A 23,224-nucleotide genomic window follows, 5' to 3' on the forward strand; every position below is an offset into this window, starting at 1 on the left:
TCTTAGGTGGCCGTCGTTCGGCTACCGACCACGCGGTGGTCGGCCATCTTGAATCCTTTGTCTCCCCCAGCGGTGTTTTGTCGTCGAGTGCATGGAACTAAAAACGGCTACTCGACGACACGAACACCGCTGTACTTCCAGGCTGTTCGGGAGCTCCGGTCTTCTTCTATTGGGAGGCCCATTGACGTTCGGTACTTTTGGCACGAACTAAAAAGATAACTGTATTTTGTGTGGCGTTCGGTTAGTTTAGCTGGGATCTGAGCGGTATTACCACGAAATGGCTGTTCGTGCACATTAGACAAATATTGTTCAAGTTATAGATTTTAATGTAAAATGCCGGTTCTGCTGCACGAGGGGATAATCCACTTAACAGTATATTTTCGTGGGAGCGTCCCTCTCGTACAGCGGTGCCTGATGGGAAAAATTTACCAAATGCATAAGTCCCCCATGTAGTCCCTTACTGTATCACCCCTGCTTTGTCAGTAAGGAAACCCCTTGCATGGGGACTTGCATAAATACTGGAAGTTCTGAATAAAGCTGCTAGTTGACTCCCAGACTGTGTTTCGTCCGGTTATTGGGAGGATTGGGGATATTGCCTTACTTTTCAGCGCTGACTGTGGATTTACCTGTTATACCAGCGGAGATCGTGGATTCTAACATTGCACTCCGCTACAAGTTTACATAGTTTCTACGTGCTGGACCACACTAGTAGTCGTGACATTACGACCGGGACATGGATCCTGCAGAGCTATGCAAACATATGATTGCCTGTGAGAATAGGGTGGAGGATATGGACCACAGGTTAGATCAATTTGCTCAGGCATTTCAGACATTGCTCCAGAGGACTGCCTATTTAGAGGCACCTCCCGTACCACCTGTGGTTCCGCCACCTGTAGTGGCTCCCGTGCCACATAAACCACCGTCCATAACCCTTTCACCTCCCCCTCGTTATGGAGGTGATTCCAAAGAATTTAGAGGTTTTTTAAACCAAATTGAGTACCACTTCGAAGCTTCCCCTGGTTCATTCCCTACAGATAGATCGAGAATTGGCTATCTGATGAACCAATTAACAGGAAATGCCTTAACCTGGGCTAACCCCTTATGGGAGAGTGGAAACGCAGTAGCCCATGATTACAGTGTCTTCCTCACAGCATTTAAGGCTACTTTTGAACCTAAAGGCAGAGAAAAGAACGCTGCCAAAGCACTTATGAGGATAAAATAAGGCAGTCGCTCTGTAGCCGATTACGCCATAGAGTTCAGAACACTGGCGTCCGAGGTTAACTGGACCAATAGTGGTTTGGTGGCTGCCTTCTCTGAAGGTCTAGCTGAGAGTATACAGGACGAGACCGCAGCTAGAGACCTTCCAGTTAATCTCAATGAGTTTATTGCGTACATGATAGATATTGATAACAGGCTCAGAAAAAGAGAGACAAACAAACAACGTAATAGACGTCCTAACTTGTCCATAGCCCCTCGTTTCTGTAACCCAGTGGTGATTAGCCAAGCTCCACCTCCAGAACCTGAAAGCATGCAATTGGGTATTGCTAAACTCACTGAGGCAGAGAGACAACACAGACGTAATGAAGGGTTATGTATGTATTGCGGCAAGAAGGGACATCAAAGATTTTCATGTCCAGTTCGGCCGGAAAACTTGCACACCTAAGGCACGTATGGGGATCGACCTTAGGTGTGATGTATATGTCCCCTAAATTGACTAAGAACCGTTTCCTTGTCAGAGTTACCTTGTCTTTTAAGAAAACCGCTGTACAGTGTGAGGCTATGATTGACTCTGGGGCAGCAGAGAATTTCCTAGACAAAGAATTCTCTGCAAAGTATCTCCTGCCCTTAAGACAGAAAGAGAGACCTATAGCAGTCGAGGCTATTGATGGAAGGCCTCTTACCCAGACTTTCATCACACACGAAACTCTGCCAATCACTGTCTCAGTGGGTATTCTTCACTCTGAAGAGATGGTTTTTCAAATCATATCTTCACCTACATGTCCGATAATACTCGGTTTCCCTTGGCTCCTGAAACACAATCCACGTTTAGATTGGGTTGAAGGAGAGATTGTGAGTTGGGGTGAGAGATGCAAAGGTGTTTGCTTAAAGCAGATACCACAACCAATTGGTACCATCAATGTTCCCATTGCACCTCCCCTGACCACATAGATACCGCCGCAGCATTTGGATTTAAAGGAGGTGTTCAACAAGGCCCAGTCGGAGGGGTTGCCACCATATAGACCCTATGACTGTGCCATAAATGTATTACCAGGTTTTATGCCTCCAAAGGGAGGAGTTTATGCTCTATCCCCCCAAGAAAATCTTTGTTTAGAGGAGTATATATAGGATGCTCTCAGAAAGGGTCATATCCGTAGGTCCTCCTCACCCGCCGGGGCTGGGTTCTTCTTTGTCTCTAAAAAGATAGGAGACCTACGCCCCTGTATAGACTATAGGGGTTTGAATAGGATTACGATAAAAAACGCCTACCCTATTCCCCTTATATCAGAGTTATTCGACAGGTTGAAAGGAGCTCGAGTCTTCATTAAGCTCGATCTCAGAAGTGCGTACAACCTAGTCAGGATTAAGGACGGTCACGAGTGGATGACCGCATTTAATACTAGAATGGGACATTACGAATACCTGGTTATGCCGTTTGGATTATGCAACGCTCCAGCGGTATTCCAGGATTTTATTAATGATGTCCTAAGAGAGTACCTCCACATGTTCGTTCTAGTGTACCTAGACAACATTCTCATCTATTCCCCAGACCTAGAGAAACATCACGAACATGTGAGAGTAGTACTCAAAACCCTGTTAAAGAACGGTCTCTACTGTAAACTGGAGAAAGGCCAGTTTGACCAAACGGAGATACAATTTCTTGGATATGTTATATCTCCGTCCGGTTTCCAGATGGATCCCCGCAAGCTGGAGGCAGTCTTACAGTGGCCGTTGCCCAAGGGCCTTAAAGCTACACAATGCTTTATAGGTTTTGCGAATTACTACCGCAAATTTATTAAAGGGTTTTCTTCTGTAATTTCTCCTATAACCAATCTAACCAAAAAAGGAGCAAATTGCATATCTTGGCCCAAAGAAGCAAGAGAGGCATTTGAACAGTTAAAATCTTAATTTTCCTCAGCACCTGTCCTGACCCATCCTGATCCAACCAAGCCATTTATTCTAGAAGTGGATGCGTCAGAAACAGGAGTTGGAGCCATTCTGTCTCAGAGAGAAAGTCCTGATACGCCTTTACATCCCTGTGGATTTTACTCTCGCAAACTCACACCTGCAGAGAAGAACTATGACATAGGTAATAGGGAACTTTTGGCAATTGTACTTGCCCTTAAGGAATGGAGGCATCTCTTGGAAGGTTCCAAAGAGCCACTTTTGATCTTTACCGATCATAAGAATTTGGCTTATATTGGGGACGCTAAGAGATTGTCCTCTCGTCAGGCTAGATGGTCATTGTTCCTCTCCCGATTCAACTTCGTAATTACAAAGGCAGATGCACTTTCTAGACAGTTTGAGACAGATGAAGTTCCTGAACAGGAGGTATTTCCTAATTCCTATCATACCTTCTCCACTCTTCTGTGCCATAATAGCAGATCAAACTCAGGCACCCATGGGAACACCTCCGGATAAACTGTATGTGTCACCTCCATTAAGAAAAAAGGTACTTGATTTATTCCATGATAATCTCACAGCAGGTCATCCTGGAGTCCATAAAACCCTCTCTGCTATCTCCAGGAGGTTTTGGTGGTCTACTCTTAGGAACGATATCAAAGATTATGTGGGGGCATGTCAAATATGTGCCGTTTCTAAAGTTCCTCCTAGATCACCTCCTGGATTGTTACAACCACTGCCCATACCTAATGCTCCATGGACCCATTTAGCCATGGATTTCATTGTGGATCTACCCAGTTCAAACGGGTTCAATACAGTTCTTATGGTCATCGATAGATTCTCGAAGATGACACATTTTATTCCGCTTAAAAAATTACCATCTGCTCAAGATCTCATTCAGATATTCATGAGAGAGATCTTTCGGTTGCACGGTGTGCCCTAAAACATAGTGTCTGACAGAGGTACCCAATTTATTTCTAGGTTTTGGCATTCCTTTTGTAAACAATTGGGTATCGAACTCTCCTTTTCGTCAGCATATCATCCTCAAACAAATGGAGCAGCAGAGAGGGCTAATCAGTCTTTAGAATCCTATTTACGTTGTTTTATCAATGCCAATCAGTCTAACTGGTATGAGCTCTTACCCATGGCTGAGTTCGCCAGGAACAACGCGACTCATGAATCTTCTAATCATAGTCCATTTTTTGTAAATAAGGGTTATCACCCCACACTTTTCCCTTCTGAATTCTCAGACACAGACATTCCTGCTTTAAACACTCGTTTAGAATCTATTCATGATACTTGGGATTCCGTTCATTCAGCTCTGCAAAAGGCTTCGATACGTGCGAAAGTACAAGCTGACAAGAAACGGGGTGCCAATCCTGTCTATCATCCAGGTGACAAGGTGTGGCTATCCACACGACATATCAAACTTAAGGTTCCTTCCATGAAATTTGCCTCTCGGTACATAGGTCCTTTTCGAGTCATCCGACGTATCAATCCAGTGACCTATTCCTTGGCACTTCCTGCCCATATGAGGATTGCCAATTCGTTTCATGTATCTTTACTCAAGCCCCTTACTTGCAATCGATACACTAGAATGTCCACACCTCCTCCGCCCTTGGTAGTGGGTGACCAGGAGGAGTACGAAGTTCGTTCTATAATGGATTCCAAAATGTCCAGAGTTATCTTGTCCTATCTTGTTGACTGGAAGGGATATGGTCCCGAGGAACGTTGGGTTCCTGCTGACCGGGTTCATGCGCCCCGTCTTGTCCAGTCGTTTCACAACCGCTTTCCCCTCAAGCCAGGTCCTTCCCACCCGGTGGGCGGTCTTCGAGTGGGGGGTACTGTTGCAGTTGCCGGCTCGCCGTGTGGCAAAGCTGTGCCCGACCGGCACAGTCTAGCCGACGGCACAAGCTTACCTGCTGACCGGCGAGCCAACAGCCGCTTCTCCGCATCCTCCGACCGTCGCGCCCGGATCCAAAATGGCGCTGACCGCGTTGTCGCGCCTAAACTCAGCCCTGCCCCTGAAGTTTATACGGACATGCGCGTGACGTCACGACGTCAACGCACACGCACGCTCTGGGGTCAGAGGTCGCCCTCTGACCAATCAGACCTTAGAGAGGGATATTTAAATCCCTAGCTCACTCCAGTACCTTGCCCTGTCGTGGTTTCCTGTTCCTGGTTTCCTGAGAGTGCTTTATATTTGTGAATCTGATTTCCTGGTATCCTGATCTTGACTTTTCCCTGGTTATTCGGAATTCTGATTTCCCTGACTTGGCTTGTGTAAACGGTATTGTGTATTTTCTGGCTTCCTTGACCTCGGCTTTCCCTTTGACCATTCTCTGTCTCTAGCGTATTAGTCCGGCCATTCTAAGGTCCGGTTTACGCTCTGTCCTTTTATTTTCCTTTTCTTGTCTATGTATATTTTTACATAGTTTCTGCGTGCTGGACCACACTAGTAGTCGTGACAGTGTGTTGTGCATGACTGTATCACAGATCTCCACAGTAATATAACTACCAACAATGTGTGGTGTGTATGACTGTATCACAGACCTCCACAGTAATAGAACTCCCAGCAATGTGTGGTGTGTATGACTGTATCACAGAGCTCCACAGTAATAGAACTCACAGTAATGTGTGGTGTGTATGACTGTATCACAGAGCTCCACAGAAATAGAACTAACAGTAATGTGTGGTGTGTATGACTGTATTACAGAGCTCCACAGTAATAGAACTCACAGTAATGTGCAGTGTGAATGCACACCAGGCTACCTGTCAATCAAGTAGGCCTGCCCACTAAGGGCGGAACATGCAGGGAACATTGTGTCCGTGCTCTTTTCAGGGTCTTAATGCTCTCAGCATCGTGTGATCGTGTCTAATGATGTGCTTGCGTAATGCTTGTTGGGGACAGATCCCTGGTGTTTCCAAAAGTGAAAAAATATGGGACGACAGGACAGGACCCGAAAATCGGGACTGCCCAACAGAAATTAAAACAGTTGGGCATGGAGGCCATGCCCATCTGCCTCCCCAAGACCATGACCATGGTGGCATTATGACAAATAAGGTCCTGCTGCTATATTAAAGTGAACATGAGTTCACGTCTTACAGATAGATTAATAGAACTGTGTAGCTCTTAGTATTTCAAAGCATTATTAGTCTGGCTCAAGATTAATCTGTTTGTAAAGATTTTTTAGGCTTGTACGAGGGATAAAAGAAACAAGTGTATAATCTGAACAAAATTAAATGTTAGAAATTGATAACAGACGTATCAAAACATAGTCGGCATTATTGATGAGATATAAATTTTTTATATAAAAATACAGTCCAACCTTGGCTTTCCAATAAAGCATTCCCTTTCGCAAAGAAAAACATTCCACTGGCTTCTTTAACATTCTATTATTTTTTTCCTAGTGCTACTTTTTGCAGTTATTATTATTTTAGTAAGAAAATCCATTACGTTTGGGGATGTAAACCTATCTGGTCAATCTTTGTCTAGCACAATGGAATGGTTTGTATTATTAAGCTTTTCATCAATGGTGCTAGGCAGCCAATGGGATAACTGCCAAAATATTTTAAATTCCATTGTAGTATAAATTCTCCTTCCCAAGTGATTCACAGTTCAATGCTGTACTCTTTTTTGGTTTTAATTAAAATATTCTGAACGATTTCACGTGCACTCGCTGGATTAAAGCCAATTATTGCTCTTATATAAATCAATTTAAAGTTAGTATGTTTTAATGTGCAAAATAATAAAAATCTGACTTTTTACAATGTTTGCATTTCAAATAATATGCAAGAGTCACTGCATATCAGTTAAGCTGGATGTACCACAAAAACACACATTACAAAAAATATTTAAAAACTCAGCATCCCTGCACATACCGTTAGTAGGTACTGCAGACAGCATGGAGTTTGTAGGAAGAGTGTAGCATTGCGGTGCGGAGGGTGGTACAGGAGCTTCTGTTTCCTGTACCTGGCCAGACTGACAGGAGGTGCTCACTGAGAGAGCACTCCCTGTCAGTCCGGCCGGGTACAGAAAACTGAAGCTCCTGTAGGGGATCTGCTCCGCTCGGAAATGCAACAATAGAGGTAGGCGGCACACCAGGAAGGGGAGTGTGACCACTAAAGGGGTGGGGGGTGCACCAAGGGACAGGGAGGGAATGGAAGAGAAACACCAAGGGACAAGAGGGGGAGGGGAGAAGAACACTAAGGGACAGGGAAGGGAGGGGACCACTAATGGACGGGGAGGGGAGAGGGGCTGGTTATGAGGCACATAGGTGAAGATGTTTTTTGGTTTTTTTGGGGGGGGGGGAGGTGGGGCAGGAAAATGCATATTTGCCTATGTACCTAAAAATCCTTGCACCGGCCCTGGTTCTGTTCTATCTGCCAGAACCTCCACACCACAAGGACACCAGGATAAGGCTGTAGGATTAAAGTAAAGGAAAGGCAGGGATCAAAGAGGGAAGAGGAAGTGGTAAGCTTAGGAGTTGGGAAGATGAGTTGAAATCATGATACGATGAGAAAGAGAGAGATGAACTGAGAAGAAGGGAATGATGAAAAATGATGAGGAGAGACAGGACAGGATGAGCAGGAGATGAAGAAGTAAAGGAAATGATGCATGGGAAGAGACGAAATAAGGAGTCGGTGAAATAAGACTTGGGAGAGAAATTCATCGACGTTTTGGATACATTTGGGGTACAAGTATAGCAAACTAAATAGGATGGCATTTATTCAGCCGTCTGCTAATGATATCTGAACTAAAGTCAATACATCCAGCTTGACCCTTCTTCAAGCATTATGTCAATTGGAGCTGCCACTGTGCATCCCAAGATAAAAAACTAAATATGAAAGTATTCTGAAATTTCTTTTAGCCGTTCCAAGTATCTCATGGTTTGTGTGTGTGCACAAAATATCTGATGATGAGTTCATGTGCACAGCATGTTCAATGTCAAGCATTTCAGCACAACATATTTGATAGTCAGATTATTACTAGACACTGCATTATATATATATTTTTTTGTAAATCTTTATTTTTGCAGTGCTTATAGTAATTACATGCTTACATATGGTACCCCAGCGGCATTCCATACGTAGGTTTCAAAACATTTGTTACATAGGGTAATAGATGAACAGAGCACTTTTTTTTTTTTTGTGAATACAAATGAATATCAATCAGGTAAGAGCATTAATTTAACATTTACGTTGAGTGCCCTCGTACATGTTTTACTACGGTTGCTATTGTAAGTATTGACGTCACACTATGGGTATTACAGCAAGAGGTATAGTAGGGCACATAAGATTCTGCAGTGTTGGCTACTAAAAAACACGGTAAAACTACACCATGGGTTACATGCAGATTAAAGACACGCTTATATGGAAGATCACGTTAAGCTAGCTGGCACAAGCATCTCTGTAGCCCAGATAACATTATGCCATGTGGTAAGCAGGGAGACAAAAGTGGTAGCAGGCTTCTGTATGGTAGCCATCCAGAATCAGTGAGGGGTGGCATAACTGGTTAACCAAAGCGTGAGTTGGTGAGAGTTCCTGCAGGGGGACGTAGAGAGAACAGGTATTACTAGTCCACAAAACAGTCCCATTTGGCCCATGCCGGTTCCTGGCTTGTAGGTCTTAGGTGTCGGTCCGCTGATGTGCGCCCCGGGTCCGCTGGCGTCGCTGCGCCACGTTCCCTTTGGTGGCTGCCCTGCTGTCTAGGGCCGCTGGTCTTCGTCCTGAGGCCTGTGTGGGTGCTCTTGCCTTTTGCCATTGGGCCCATCACCAGGTCCGTGGGCCCAGGCTTCCGCCGGGTCGGTACAGTAGTCGGTCAGTTGTTCGGCAAAAGGTATCAGTGCCGAAACAGCAGGAGTTTCCCCGGCCTCTCCCTGGGTGTATGGCAGGCTGTGGGGGGAAAATTCCTCCCCTGTGAGCGCCCGGCTCAGAAGAAGAGTGCGCAGGCCTCTAACGGTGGTATGCATAGGTGTGGTAGTTGGAGGGTGACATAAGTCAGGGGCATCTCTGGGTGTGTGGGACCCCGTGTGGCATTACCCCTCATGCAGGAATACAGGAAGGCTGTTGGTCGGCCTGTGCTCGAGGTAGCTTGCTGTGCTCGCATGGCCACCGCCATCTTGTTTGCTGGTCGCGGGTTACCCGTTATCCGTGTCTCCGAGGGTAGAGGAGTCTGGCTCGGTTTGGTTTGGACCGGGATCACCCCCCCGGGCGGGATAGTGCTGCGGCGGCCGTCCGCGTCACTCACCGCCAGCATGGGTCTCGCCTGGTGCAGCGGGCCCCATCCTCCGAGGGACTAGAACTGCGAGAGCAAGCCTCACCTCGGCTCGGCAGCCCGGTTACATCGAGGGTCGCAGGTAAGTAGTTGCCGGGATTTCCCCTTGAAAGTGCGTTTTGTTGGCTATTTGTGGCCCTATGTGCAGGAGCTGAGCTGTCCTGCGACCGCTCAGCTCGGCGGCCCGGCCCCGCCCCTCGACACTGCATTATATATTATAGTTAATTTAAAACATAATATATAAGATGGGAGGAGACAGAGGTCATCATGCAAGGTAAAAATCATTTAAAATTACTATTTATATAAAAATTAGGGATGGAGACCAATTTGGTACCCTGCCTGGGGTTCTTTAATATTTGGCTTTTCACCACGAGGCTTTAATATTATTTAGTAGAAGTTCTCAAACATACTACGGTATATGCTTTCCAGAAATGATGCATGAATTGTAAACTTTAGTTTACTGAGAAATAAAAAAAAGTAAGTGAATTTAATGATGAAATTTCACTGACAGCTTCATTGCACCATAACAACAACTATAAATTATCGACTATGGTTATGATGCTTAAAGTGTTCCTTTAATAATGTTTTTTTCCATAAGTCATAATTAGTGGGAAACATTAAAATAAATGTAATTACTGCCACCAGAACTTTAATAAGTGAAAACAGTACAGTCCAAAAGAATATATATTGCTTTTTCTTTATTAATAGAACAGTATTTCATTTTCTCATTGATTTATTTCATCATCTGTAACTTTCAATGAATTGGAAGATACTAAACCCACGCACATTGAATATTGCTTTCCGCCAATAGGATAAATGTCATCTGGACTTTGCAAGGAAGCACCGATTAAACAAGATTGTCTCAATATGTTATTTTGTATTTAAGACTTCCTACTAAATCAGCTATGCACATACTGGAAATGTTTTATTTTATTAGATGGCTTAATTTGGAATTACATTTTCAAAATCACATCTGGGATGTTCTATGCTTTTTTTTTTTTAAATAGCAGAAAGTTTATCATTATTAAAGTAAACCTGTTATGAAATCTCCTATCCTATCTCCTTAAGCAAGGGTTTTATAATTTACCATAAAGATAATATATATATATATATATATATATAGAGAGAGAGAGAGAGGATTGATTAGGATTTCTTATATTTATATTTACTTTTAGCATTAGCAAGGCATTCTGAAAATGTATATATTTTGTTGTTACACTTTTTAAATAACATATATTAGATATGAATGATTTTCTGTTCAAATGCAGACATTCTTTGAACATTTTGTTGCTATTTTAATAAGCTGTACTGTTAGCAAAGCCATCAGTGTCCTTACAAATACTTACAGGCAGGGTATTTGATCAGCAATTATGGTGACAGGAGTTCACGGTTTCATTTCTGTTACCATTCGCTGCCTTTAGTTATGTCCCGAACGGTTCGCAGGCGAATAGTTCCTGGCGAACATAGCTGGTTCGCGTTCGCCACGGACGGCGAACATATGCGATGTTCGGTCCGCCCCCTATTCGTCATCATTGAGTAAACTTTTGACCCTGTACCTCACAGTCAGCAGACACATTCCAGCCAATCAGCAGCAGACCCTCCCACCTCCTAGACATCATACATACTTTTAAAAGCTTTCCTCATTTCTTTCTCGGGATGAGGAATATATCGGTTGTAGACTGAGGATTTCCATCTGCCCAATCTTTTAATAAAATGCACTGGAGTCTAAATGAAAGACCCTAGACACAATTTTAGGAGTAGTGTTCTGATGTAGAAGATGAATTTAGCCGTAGTAAGAGGGATTCAGCGAGAGTAGTGGTGAAATGTGTGTGGCATGACTGAGTGTGGGTAAGTAAGAGTCAAGTATTTTTACTGGGCACTAGTTCTAGGTGGGATAAAGTGGTATAGCGGATGGATGAGTAGTTTGGTTCGTTTTAGAGGTTTGTAGAGAAAGTATATAGTGATCATGATTTTTAGCGATATCCAATATTTTTAAGGTGGTCTCAAACAAACATAAAATGCTATATAAAATTTGTGGGAATATCGAATAGTCGTGTACAGTAAATCAGAGAGGGTTTAGAATATCGAACCATCGATCGGTAACCTGGATGAAGTTGGGGGTCTATCTGTTTTATTAAATACGCGGTAATATGCTTTTAATGGGATAGGACGTTAGGAAAGGTGTGTGATTGGGATAAGTGGTTGTGTCTGTATTTACCTTATCCTGGGACCGACCTGGCTCCTAAGCTTGAGCCGCGCGTGGCTGGATCACTCCTGCCTCCACACGAGCCGCATGCGGCTTGATCTCCTCTTCTGACTTAGCCACGTGCACTGACCGCAGTGATCGGTCACGTGGCCCGCCTGGCACTAGGAGCACGGCTCAAGTCACGAGCTCGCTCTTAAAGGGGCAGTGGGAGCCAAAAGTTGATTCAGGCTCCCATTGGCCCACGTCATTCCAGCACCCCCACACACAAATAGGGGGCACAAAGCTTGCATTTAAAAAAAAACAAAAACTTTTTTGACTGTAATATAATAGCAGTTAGTTTCCTTCACACGTGTGCGTTTCAGGGCCTGCCAGGGCACAGTGTCACACCAGTGCAACTCATATCTGGTGTAACATTAGTGTACATTTAAAAAAAAAAAATACAGGGGGCTTGTTGTCACCTTTTGGGGACCCTTGGTGTTGTACGTGGTTGGGTGGAGGAAGAGACCTTCAATGACATCAGTGAGGACAAGGAACGGGACATGGCTAGCTTCTTATCCAACCTTGTGCAAATGGGGAGTTTGCGGTTGTGCAAATGGACTGTTTGCGGTTGTTTGCGGTGCGTTAAACGGGGAGTTTGGTCTGTCACTGTGAAGCGGGCGTAACCCTTACACTACCTGATCGATACAACATCATACCTGATGTTTTAAAGCACGTTATTCCAAACAATTTAGGAATGTTAGATGATTTATGCCCTTTATGGATTAAAACCAGACTCTGCATCAACTATGTAATTTTCCATGGGAGTTTTGCCATGGATCCCCCTCCGGCATGCCACAGTCCAGGTGTTAATCCCCTTGAAACAACTTTTCCATCACTATTGTGGCCAGAAAGAGTCCCTGTGGGTTTTAAAATTCGCCTGCCTATTGAAGTCTATGGCGGTTCGCCGGGTTCGCCCGTTCGCGAACATTTGCGGAAGTTTTATGTTCACGACATCACTAGCTGCCTTTCCTCTTCTGCTATGGAGAGCTTGAAGCTCATGCTGCGAGCTTCTGTTAGTTCTCTTGAGTTACGACCTGCAGAGCAGGGCCAGAACATTGGTTTAGAGCATCATCTGGTCACTCTCACTCAGCTAAGCCCTGCACTTTCAAAACATGCCTCCTAACCATCCCGATTTAAGCTGTACAGTCCCAATTTATCGGTGCAATCTGGCCATCCCGACTTTGTTACCTAGTGTCACCAAAAACAGAACTGTTTGGAAAAATAGTAGTGCGAGCATCATTAGACTTGCTTGCACTACACTCAGGACTTAAAGGGACACTATAGTTTACATTACAGTCTAGTGATAACTTCACTGGCCACTCCTCAGATGGCTGTTAGAAATCCTTCCTGGGCCATGGCTGCCTAAAATGCATCCAAACATGGAGTCTCTCCTCCCTCTGCATGCAGACAGTGAACTTTCCTTATAGAGATTCATTGATTCAATTCATCTCTATGAGGAGATGCTGATTGGCCAGGGCTGTGTTTGAATCATGCTGGCTTTGCCCCTGATCTGCCTCCTTGTCAGTCTCAGCCAATCCTATGGGAAAGCATTGTGATTGGATCAGGCCACCACTTCTGATGATGTCAGAGGTCAGAGGAAGTTCACAGGCAGAGGCAGCAGCTTCAAACTTGAATACAAGTAAGATTTTACTATTTTTAGGGAGGCAAAGGGGGCCAGATAGTGGTTTTAACATTATAGGGTCAGGAATACATGTTTTTCTGAAACTAAGCTCCCTGCATGGTCAGCCCACAGTGGGCTGGTCAACTTGATTGGCAGACAGCCTGACGTGCATTCAAATCAAACTGACTTACCAGAAAATCAGGCAAACCTGCCCTCTTTCTCAGTGGGTCTACACCTTTGAGCAGAGCCAGTGACGCAGTTGCCTCACTGGCCTGTCACCTTTACCCCATCACACTGATATCCTGCTTCTTGCAACTCTGATGTTCGGGGCTTTGCCAAAATGCAGAAAGCTTCTAGCTCTCAAAGAGGCATGGAGTTGCACCTGGTAATCTCCATTTAAGAAGTCAAACTTTTAGTAAATGGTTTGACTACTTACATTGGTGAGATGCCAGAATACTCCTGGCAACAGCATGCTGTAGTGGTTATGATTGTTGCATAATTATCTATAATTGTTACAGCTAATGTATGTCAGAAAAATAGTATTTTTGATTTTATACTAATATTTCAGTATACAATCTAAAGAATTTCGTTCCTCAAAATATCTATAAAGTTTGATTGAATAAACGAAAAATAATATTAGTGTAAAATGACATAATTACAATTTTGAAGCTGGTCTGAGAAACTCCTCTATACACAAAATTGCAATTTTATTATACATTTCCGTGCTAGCTATAAACTCTGGGTTTCAAATAGATGTTCTGCTAATATTTTTCTAAAATGTATTTTAGGGTTAATGGTTTTCTAAAAGAAAGAAATAGGAGAGGAACATAAAATGTTTGATGTAGGAAGTCCTGACTTTACCTTTAAGGCTATTAAAGGCTTTACAGAGATGCACTGTACATTGGAAGTAATTATTAAAAACACTTTATGTATACATTAGTAGCATCCAACTTTGATGTTGCTGTTTTTGTTTAATTCCCTGCGCAAGAAGAACTCTTACACGGTTTCACAATACTAAACACAATTGGAAGCTGTGTCCTGTTTGGCACATAGATTACAATGAAGTCTTATCACTTTATCTTCTCTGGATATTACTGTGTGTAAACTGGCAGGCCTTGTGCTGAAAAGCCCAGGGACCCGTCTTTGAATATTTGGTTCTTTTGGAGCAGTTACAAGAAAAAAATATTCTAGTAAACCTTGGCCTTGCAGTCAGTGTATAATATTGGAAAGAACACTCTCTAAAATAGTACACTGGATTATAAGTGCATTATCTTTAATTTTAATGGTACTGTTAAAATCTATGAATAGACTTGGAGATAAAAAAAAAAAGTGTTTTGTTTATCCAAGTAAAGAAAAAAAAGAAAAAGAAATGGCCCATATAAGTTATATTAAGAACATTTATAAGAAGACCTAGATATGTGTGAATAGATTTTGGAATTCTGAGATACTGGACCAAATAGGACCCCCACTTTCTATTTGTATTTTTCTATCTGTTTTTCACTGAATATCACGGAATTGTACAGAGCTGTGGTATTTGTTGGCACTTTATAAATAATAATAATAATAGAGACTATAATAATACACAATTCAATCTTCATTGGTTATATTACCAGAAGCAGGTTAGTCATGGAGAAGTGAGAGAACTGGTATAGCCATGTAGACCACTGAAATTTGAAGAATCTAATCTATTCGTTCAGTCTGGTAGCTCAGCCTGATTTGTATCCTGCAATAATTCTTTTTATGACCATTTGACATGTGGAATCCTTAGTTGGCATTCTCCCAAATTGTCATACATCTCCCCTGTATATCTATATTTGTATATTTAAAATTTTATTAAGGTAACCTCATAACACGATGATGTTCCGCACATCAGGTTAAAACCCCTCTTAATCACTCCTATTATGAATGATTACCATCAGGGCAGGACTGGGAATGAAAAGCAGCCCTGGAATGAAATTTTATACCAGCCCCATAATGCATCGTGCCAGCATAGTGTGCAGATATGGAAGTGGGGGGGGGGGGGGGGGGGGGGGGGGACTTCAAACCGAAAACTATCACTCAAACGTGAAAGAAAGCACTCAGGGCTTCGAAATAAACAAAAGAGCGGATTTTTTGTTTCAGTCCATTTTCTTGATATATTAAGAAAAGTTTGGTCATTTGGACTGAAATTGTGAATGTATGCTATTGCACAGCAGTAAAAAAATGATGTTATCTTGGTTTTCCTGAAGTAATAAGAGTGTGCTCTTCACTTTGGCTGACAACTGGGTACATTTCAGTCAATACCAATTCAATTCCCATAGGAAAGCATTGGGGTGCTATTGCGCATGTGTGGAAAAATGCTGTGCTTAACCGCACAAATCAGCATCTCCTCATAGAGATGCATTGCTCTCCCTGTGTCCCATTAGTCCCCCACAGCTCTCCCTGTGTCCCATTAGTTCCCCTCCCCCCCCCCCCCCGAGCTCTCCCTGTACCTTGCTGTAGTGTGGCCGAGCAGGCAGACCGTGGTGGAGGAGCTCCTGCTCACTGTACCTGGTTTGACAGGAAGCAGTCATGAGCTCTCTGTGAGCACTTCCTGTCAGACCGGGTAAGGGAACAGGAGCTCCTCTACCACGATCTGCCTGCTCGGCCACGCTAAATTCTGTGACTGGCAGAAGGGCAGCGCATCCCTTCCTGCCGGTCACCCTGTAATTGCGCAGTGCGACTTGGAAAATTCACGGTATTCCGCTGGGCCAGTCCGGCCCTGATTACCATTATTTCACTGTGTGGCATGTTCAGGCTATATAACCTTGGTGGAAATCCCTCTTTCCTTGAAGAAGTGCCACTGCCTGAAGAAGTGGTTTTATCCACACAGATGTTCAAACAGCTACTAGATGCATACTTGTAAAAACAGAATATTCAAGGATATAATCTTTCAATGTAGGGTAATAACTGCTTGATCCAAGGATAAATCTGACTGCCATTCTGGGGTCAAGAAGGAATTTTTTCCCTTGCTTGTTGCAAAATTGGATTTGCTTCAAACTGGGTTTTTTTGCCTTCTTTTGGGTCAACAGCAAAAAACAAATGTGAGGAAGGCTGAACTTGATGGACGCAAGTCTCTTTTCAGCTATGTAACTATGTAACACTAAACTGATGATCTCTGTATTATCGGTAAAGTTTTACCAATGATGAAATAATAATATACGCATGCATCTAGAATTTATCGATCTCAGGATACTTTGATTATCTGTTTGTATTCAGGCATTTTTTTTACCATTTTGTAGAAGAATTGGAAATATGTTCAAACAAAATGTTCTGACTTCTTTTGGATCAACAGCAGTAACAGAAATGTGTGAACGGCTTAACTTGACAGACTTTAGTTTCATTGTATATATTGCAAATATAAGTATTCATATTTTTATAAATATAAAATGCACCAGACTATAAGACACACCCATACAATATAACTAGGATTTGAAAATATATATAATACAACTAGTGCCATAATTATTATTTGGTATGATGATTCCTGGTATGATGATTCCTGGTGCACTAGTGTTGAGGTACTTAAGCCTGTATCTCCACGCTGTTCAGACTAAGAATGTTTATCTTTAGCACTGTGTGTGTGGGAGCTTGTGGGAAGAACACTTTCAATCTGTATTTGGGGGAAGTGCAGGCTAGTCTCACAAGCTCCCCTCCTGCCACAGAAGGCTACACAGAGGCGGTTGGGGAGATCGTTGATCTCCCCATCAGCTCTACTGCAGCTGTGTATATTAACTCGGAATATGGGATATAGGAGTTATTTTTACTCTAAATTTTGGTTTAAAAAATCTGCATCTTTCATTATGAAAACTACGGTACTTATTAGATTCATAGCTAGATTGATAGGACATTGAGTTTGAAAAAAAAAAAAAAGAGAGAATATAGGTAAAACAAAATAAATTTTTTTCTTTTTACAAGTTGACCTTTTGTACTGAGACCAAACAAAAAGATAAGAAAGTAAAACAGTAAACCAGTCTAGTGTGATTAGCTGGGGAGTCCTACATAACTTCATGAAGTCTTCTTTGTGAGTTGGTGTTTTGGATAGCAGCACCAAAACTTGTTTAAATATAGTAGTGCTATCAAAAATTTCAATGCCAAAAATCACATACTATTCAAATGTTTAGTTTCAATGTTATACTAATGTAATAAAAAAAGAACATTTGTGCTTGTCAGGGTTGTACAGGATGTTTGAAGGCCAGATCTGTCCAGGGGGTCTACCTTTGGACATCAGTGGTATAGTTTAATGAAATAATTTTGTTCTGTTTAAATGCAATATTAGATTATATTTTTGATGCTCAACAATTTTAAATCTTTCTGTCGGTTCCAACTATAAATCTCCCAAGCAAACATTCCCCACCTTACTTGTGTTTTCTGTTTTACAAAATATGGTATTTTCCAGATTTTAATTGGCGTCAGATGTTTTCCTGTGATTTCTTCTGCCATATCTAAGCTCAAATCTAAAATTTATGATATGCGGGACAAGAAATTGAGCTCCCTGTCTTCACAATTAGTCTGCCTCCACTTCCTTTTCCTGTTTCTTGACATCTTTGTCCAAAAGTCTTCACTCTCACAAGTATTGATTTGGCATTCGAAGCACCTGTCATATTATTGTACAGGAAACATAATACCCCTGAAATCAATTTTGCATTTTTTTTGTCAGAATTTGTATGAATCACTGATTCCGTTAAGAGAAATAAACAACGTATTTGGGTTTATTCACCAAACCAGGAATTGTAAAAAGTTGCCAAGAAATTGCATATTTTTGAAGAATATTTACAACTCACAACTACACTATTTCGTCGGAAACTTGCAATTTTTACACAGTTATTTTGTTTTTGATAAAAAATAAAAGATGCTATGAATCCATTAAAGGACCACTATAGTGCCAGGAAAACATACTCGTTTTCCTGGCACTATAGTGCCCTGAGGGTGCCCCCTCCCTCAGGATCCCCCTCCCGCCCGGCTCTAGAAAGGGGAAAAGGGGTAAAACTTACCTTTTTCTAGCGCTGGGCGGGGAGCTCTCTGCCTCCGATCCTCCTCCGTTCCGCCCCGTCGGCTGAATGCGAACGTGTGGCAAGAGCTGCGCGCGCATTCAGCCGGTCGCATAGGAAAGCATTATTAATGCTTTCCTATGGACGCTTGCGTGCTCTCACTGTGATTTTCACAGTGAGAATCACGCAAGCGCCTCTAGCGGCTGTCAATGAGACAGCCACTAGAGGATTTGGGGGAAGGCTTAACCTATTTATAAACATAGCAGTTTCTCTGAAACTGCTATGTTTATAAAAAAAATGGGTTAACCCTAGCTGGACCTGGCACCCAGACCACTTCATTAAGCTGAAGTGGTCTGAGTGCCTAGAGTGGTCCTTTAACACTTGAATGAATAATTGGCATAAGATTCAACTATAGAATAACATGCTGTATTGGCCATTAAAGGGACACTCTAAGCACCAAAGCCCCTTTGTGTTAACCCCTAAATTACTGAGGCAGTTGTACAAGTTCAGATCAAAACAAAACGTTGAGTTTGCACTATATGTCTGTTCAACCATAATTCACCTCTTTCATATTAAATGCACCCACACTTATTATACAACATTTTGTTTAGGAGAAACAGGGCTTTCATTTCATATCAACTATTAATATATGAAACATAATTAATTATGAATAAAATGTTTTTAAAAATGAAAGATTAAGAAAATGTAGTAATTTTTTTAGTTCTGCGCGGCATTTTAGCTGTGAATGTCATAATACTGTAAGCTGTTACTGCAATAAAGTACACATATTTGTATTCAGCAATGTCCCACAAGTAAAAACCCAGGAATGAGAATTACCCCTATGATAGCATACCATTTGCAAAAGTAGATAACCCAAGGTATTACAAATGGGGTATGTCCAGTCTTTTTTAGTACTTACAAACACTGGCCAAAGTTAGCGTTCATATTTGTTTGTGTGTGAAAAATGCAAAAAACTAATTTGAACTCTAATTGTGGCAAGTGTTTGTGACTAAGTGGCTACTAAAAAAGACAGGATAGGGGCAGAGCCTGATGCTAGAAGTGGACAGACGCACTTTGTCAGAGCTCCGGCACTGACAAGCCATTTACGAGATAAAATCATAAAAATAACTAAAATAAACAAACATCGCTGCAACCCCAGGAAGCATGGGCAGGAAAGCGAAGAAGCACTGACCCGACAAGCCCCGGCAAGTACACGAGGCGGCAATGCCAAAGATGGTCGACTACCTGGGGGAAGGCACAGAATCCTCAGACGAGGACCCGCTCTATGGGAAACCTGAAGACTCTGCGCCACGAACACAACGGAGCCCAGACACTCAGCCAGTCACGATGGCGGCACTGAAGGAACTACTCACAGGCCTCCAGAGGACCATCCAGGCTGATGTAGCCTCCCTACGCACAGACATTACAGGCCTAGTGGGCCCGCTGAGCAATCTCGAGACATCCTCAGATGAACAAACACGGAGGATCAAGACACTAGAGGGCCTAGTCAAAGGCCTCCAGCAGCAACAAGCTAACACAGACCAGAGGTTTGCCACCATAGAAGATCAGAGACGGCGCAAAAACCTTAAGATAAGACGCATACCTGAAGAAATCCCGGTGGCTGAACTTCCCCACCTAGTAAGATGCCTACTAGTGGCACTGCTCATACCCAAACACGCGAAGGCCATCGGCCTGGATGGAGTATTCCGCATTCCTAAGCCGAAAAAGGCCCCGGCGGCTGCCTCCAGAGACTTAATTTAAAAGAAGAAAAACTACCACAACAAGAGGACATAGTCTTAAATTAGAGGGACAAAGGTTTAAAAATAATATCAGGAAGTATTACTTTACTGAGAGGGTAGTGGATGCATGGAATAGCCTTCCAGCTGAAGTGGTAGAGGTTAACACAGTAAAGGAGTTTAAGCATGCGTGGGATAGGCATAAGGCTATCCTAACTATAAGATAAGGCCAGGGACTAATGAAAGTATTTAGAAAACTGGGCAGACTAGATGGGCCGAATGGTTCTTATCTGCCGTCACATTCTATGTTTCTATGTTTCTATGTTTCTATAATAGTGCGCTTTCAAAGCGTGAAGGATAAATCGGCGGTGTTGGCAGCACTCCAAGGATCCTCCCAATACCAATTCGAGGACATGAGGCTCTCATTCTACTTGGACATCTTGGGGAACACCATGATGTCGAGGAAAAGGCTCCAACCATTCACCGTACTCCTCAGAGAGCGGAATTTCAAGTACCATGGAGGCTCCAACTACCCGATACACGAGTTGCCTGAAGCAGATGCCCAACTGGAGACTCTTGGCCTCACTCGGGACTGCCTAAACCCCCTTGGAAGGGGAAAGGCCCCAGCGACAACCCACAGGTGGGACCCGAACAAAGTTACCCCTTTCGTCCCACAACAGGCGGAAACCAGTGCCTACGCGGCCACCACCACCACCTGAGACTATCCATATCCCTACCTACCCTGTATCCTCACCAGAACGGGACTGTAGCTTGCCGGTCCTACTCGACTGGCATCTGGTTTATTGTTTATTTTACAAGTTGACCTTATTTAACATATTGCTTTTGTTCTAAGTGCCGTCCACCCCACGCCCAATACACCCTTTATGCACCAAGCACTGAGCAGGCTTACCGGCCGACGACTACTACCCCCCCCCCCCGCCTCCAATCACCACGCATAGCCAAACACAAGGGGCCTGATAGGTCTCGGAAGCACGAAGGCGTAAAACCACTAGATTGCAGACCCACACCACTAGGGCCAAACGGCGACCACACTGACCACACAAGGGCCACCAAAACCCACGCTGGCTCCCAACAGACCATACTCACCTCACTATTAGTTGAAGCCCAAGGCCTCAGCTGGCGAGCAAACCGCAGATTAGTAATGTCAGCATTGACGAACCCGCATTTAACCCCGGCCTCCCCGACAACCACAGACACACATCCCACCATAAACCGCAAGCTGGTGGCTTCAGAAAGACAGAAAAATACCTTACCCCACTACCCGCATGGCACTGAATGCCCAAAAATACTAACACGGATGATAACCACGTTCAGTTTGGGCATGCCATCAGGTTTAAACATACAGTTAATCCACGGACACAGCGTATCCCACCCCCCGATGAGCCTTAGAAATCCAGACAGACACATTCAAACAAGTTTGGCACTCTGTGACTACATGATCCACTGCCGTTTGCACGATCCTGTTACCCTCCTGCTTAAATATAAAAATGTGCCACTAGGACGAATGCCACATTGCTGTAAAGTATGTCTATTTTTATTGCTCCTGCATCTGCTGTTGTGGTAATGCGGAAATATCTGTTATATTGCGCACAACAAAAATAAAGAATAAGAAGAAAAAAAAAAAGACGGGACATACCTCATTTGTAATACCTTGGGTTGTGTACTTTTGTAAATGAAATGCCATCATGGGGGTAAATTCTCATTCCTGGGCTATCATACAGTCTCAAAGGCAACATAACCAATCTGGCAAATTTCAATGTAAAAAAACAGAAATGCAAGCCTTGTATTTGACTCTGTGACCTTTGAAAACACCATAAAACCTGTACATGGGGGGGTATTGTTATACTCGGGAAACTTTGCTGAACAGAAATATTAGTGTTTCAAAACAGTAAAACGCATCACAGCGATGATATCGTCAGTGAGAGTGCCATTTGTGTGTGAAAAATTAAAAGAAATGGCCCTTTCACTGACGATATCATCGTTGTGATACTTTTTACTATTTTAAAACACTAATATTTGTGTTCAGCAAAGTCCGTACCCCCATTTACAGGTTTTCTGGTGTCTTGGAAAGTTACAGGGTTAAATATAGGGCTTGCGAACCAAATTCTGTGGTCCCTAAAATAGTAATTAATAAAATGACTTAATTTAGTAAAAATATGACATAAATATATACGTAGAATTTAAAAAAAAAAAAATATATATATATATATATATATATGCATATATATGTAATTTTTTAAAATTATTTTTATTTATATGTAGATATATGTATAGAGATATTGCTCAAAATATATAATATCAAAATACAGTTAGAACTAAATTATGCATTAATATATAATTTTTATTTATTTTTATTTTTTATTTTCTATTTACTTATTTATGTATTTGTTTATTTTATATTATATATATATATATATATATATATATTTATAAAATTATAACTATATATACTTAATATCATATCAGTTTATTTTAATATTAATATATAATTGTATATATATATATATATATATTAAAATAAACTTAGTGACATAGTGTATGTATATGCAGGGGCGTATTAGCCGCGAGGCAAACTAGGCATTTGCCTTGGGCGGCATTTTCCAGGGGGCGGCAAAAAACGCCGCCCCCAAATGCCCAGGGCAAATGCCTTGTTAGCCTTGCGGCTAACAGACATGCCGTCTGGGCGGGCGATCTGCTGGGCGGCATTGGTGGGCGGCCGGCGAGGGAGCACTTCCTCTGAGCTGTCTGCTCAGCTCCCTCGCGCGCCGCACAGTGAGGCTGGGAGCCGGAAGGTGATGTCATATTCCGGCTCTGCCTCCCAGCCTCACTCTGCGGCGCGCGAGGGAGCTGAGCAGACAGCTCAGAGGAAGTGCTCCCCCACCAGCCGCCTGCCAGCGCCGCCCAGCAGCCACTGGACCACCAGGGAGACCCCCATAGGACCCCCCCCCCCCCAGCATTCCCAAAGGTAAGGAGGCTAGGGGGGGTAAATAAAAAAAAAGTGTTAAATATGTGAGTGAGTGAGTATGTGTGTATGTCTGTTAGTGTGTGTGTCTGTCTGTTAGTGTGTGTGTCTGTCTGTTAGTGTGTGTGTGTGTCTGTCTGTTAGTGTGTGTGTGTGTGTGTGTGTGTCTGTCTGTTAGTGTGTCTGTGTCTGTCTGTTAGTGTGTCTGTCTGTTAGTGTGTCTGTGTATGTCT

At 42.8% G+C, this 23,224-nt stretch overlaps 1 protein-coding gene across 1 annotated transcript in view; it reads left to right on the plus strand.

Annotated features, from left to right (window-relative positions):
• The window catches only part of FBLN7 (fibulin 7), a 163,825-nt gene that overhangs the window by 50,978 nt on the left and 89,623 nt on the right, over positions 1-23,224 (plus strand). The gene's annotated exons all lie outside the window — the stretch shown is intronic.

This window comes from Pelobates fuscus, chromosome 2 (genome assembly GCF_036172605.1).
Source record: "Pelobates fuscus isolate aPelFus1 chromosome 2, aPelFus1.pri, whole genome shotgun sequence".
NCBI classification, from domain to species: Eukaryota; Metazoa; Chordata; class Amphibia; order Anura; family Pelobatidae; genus Pelobates; species Pelobates fuscus.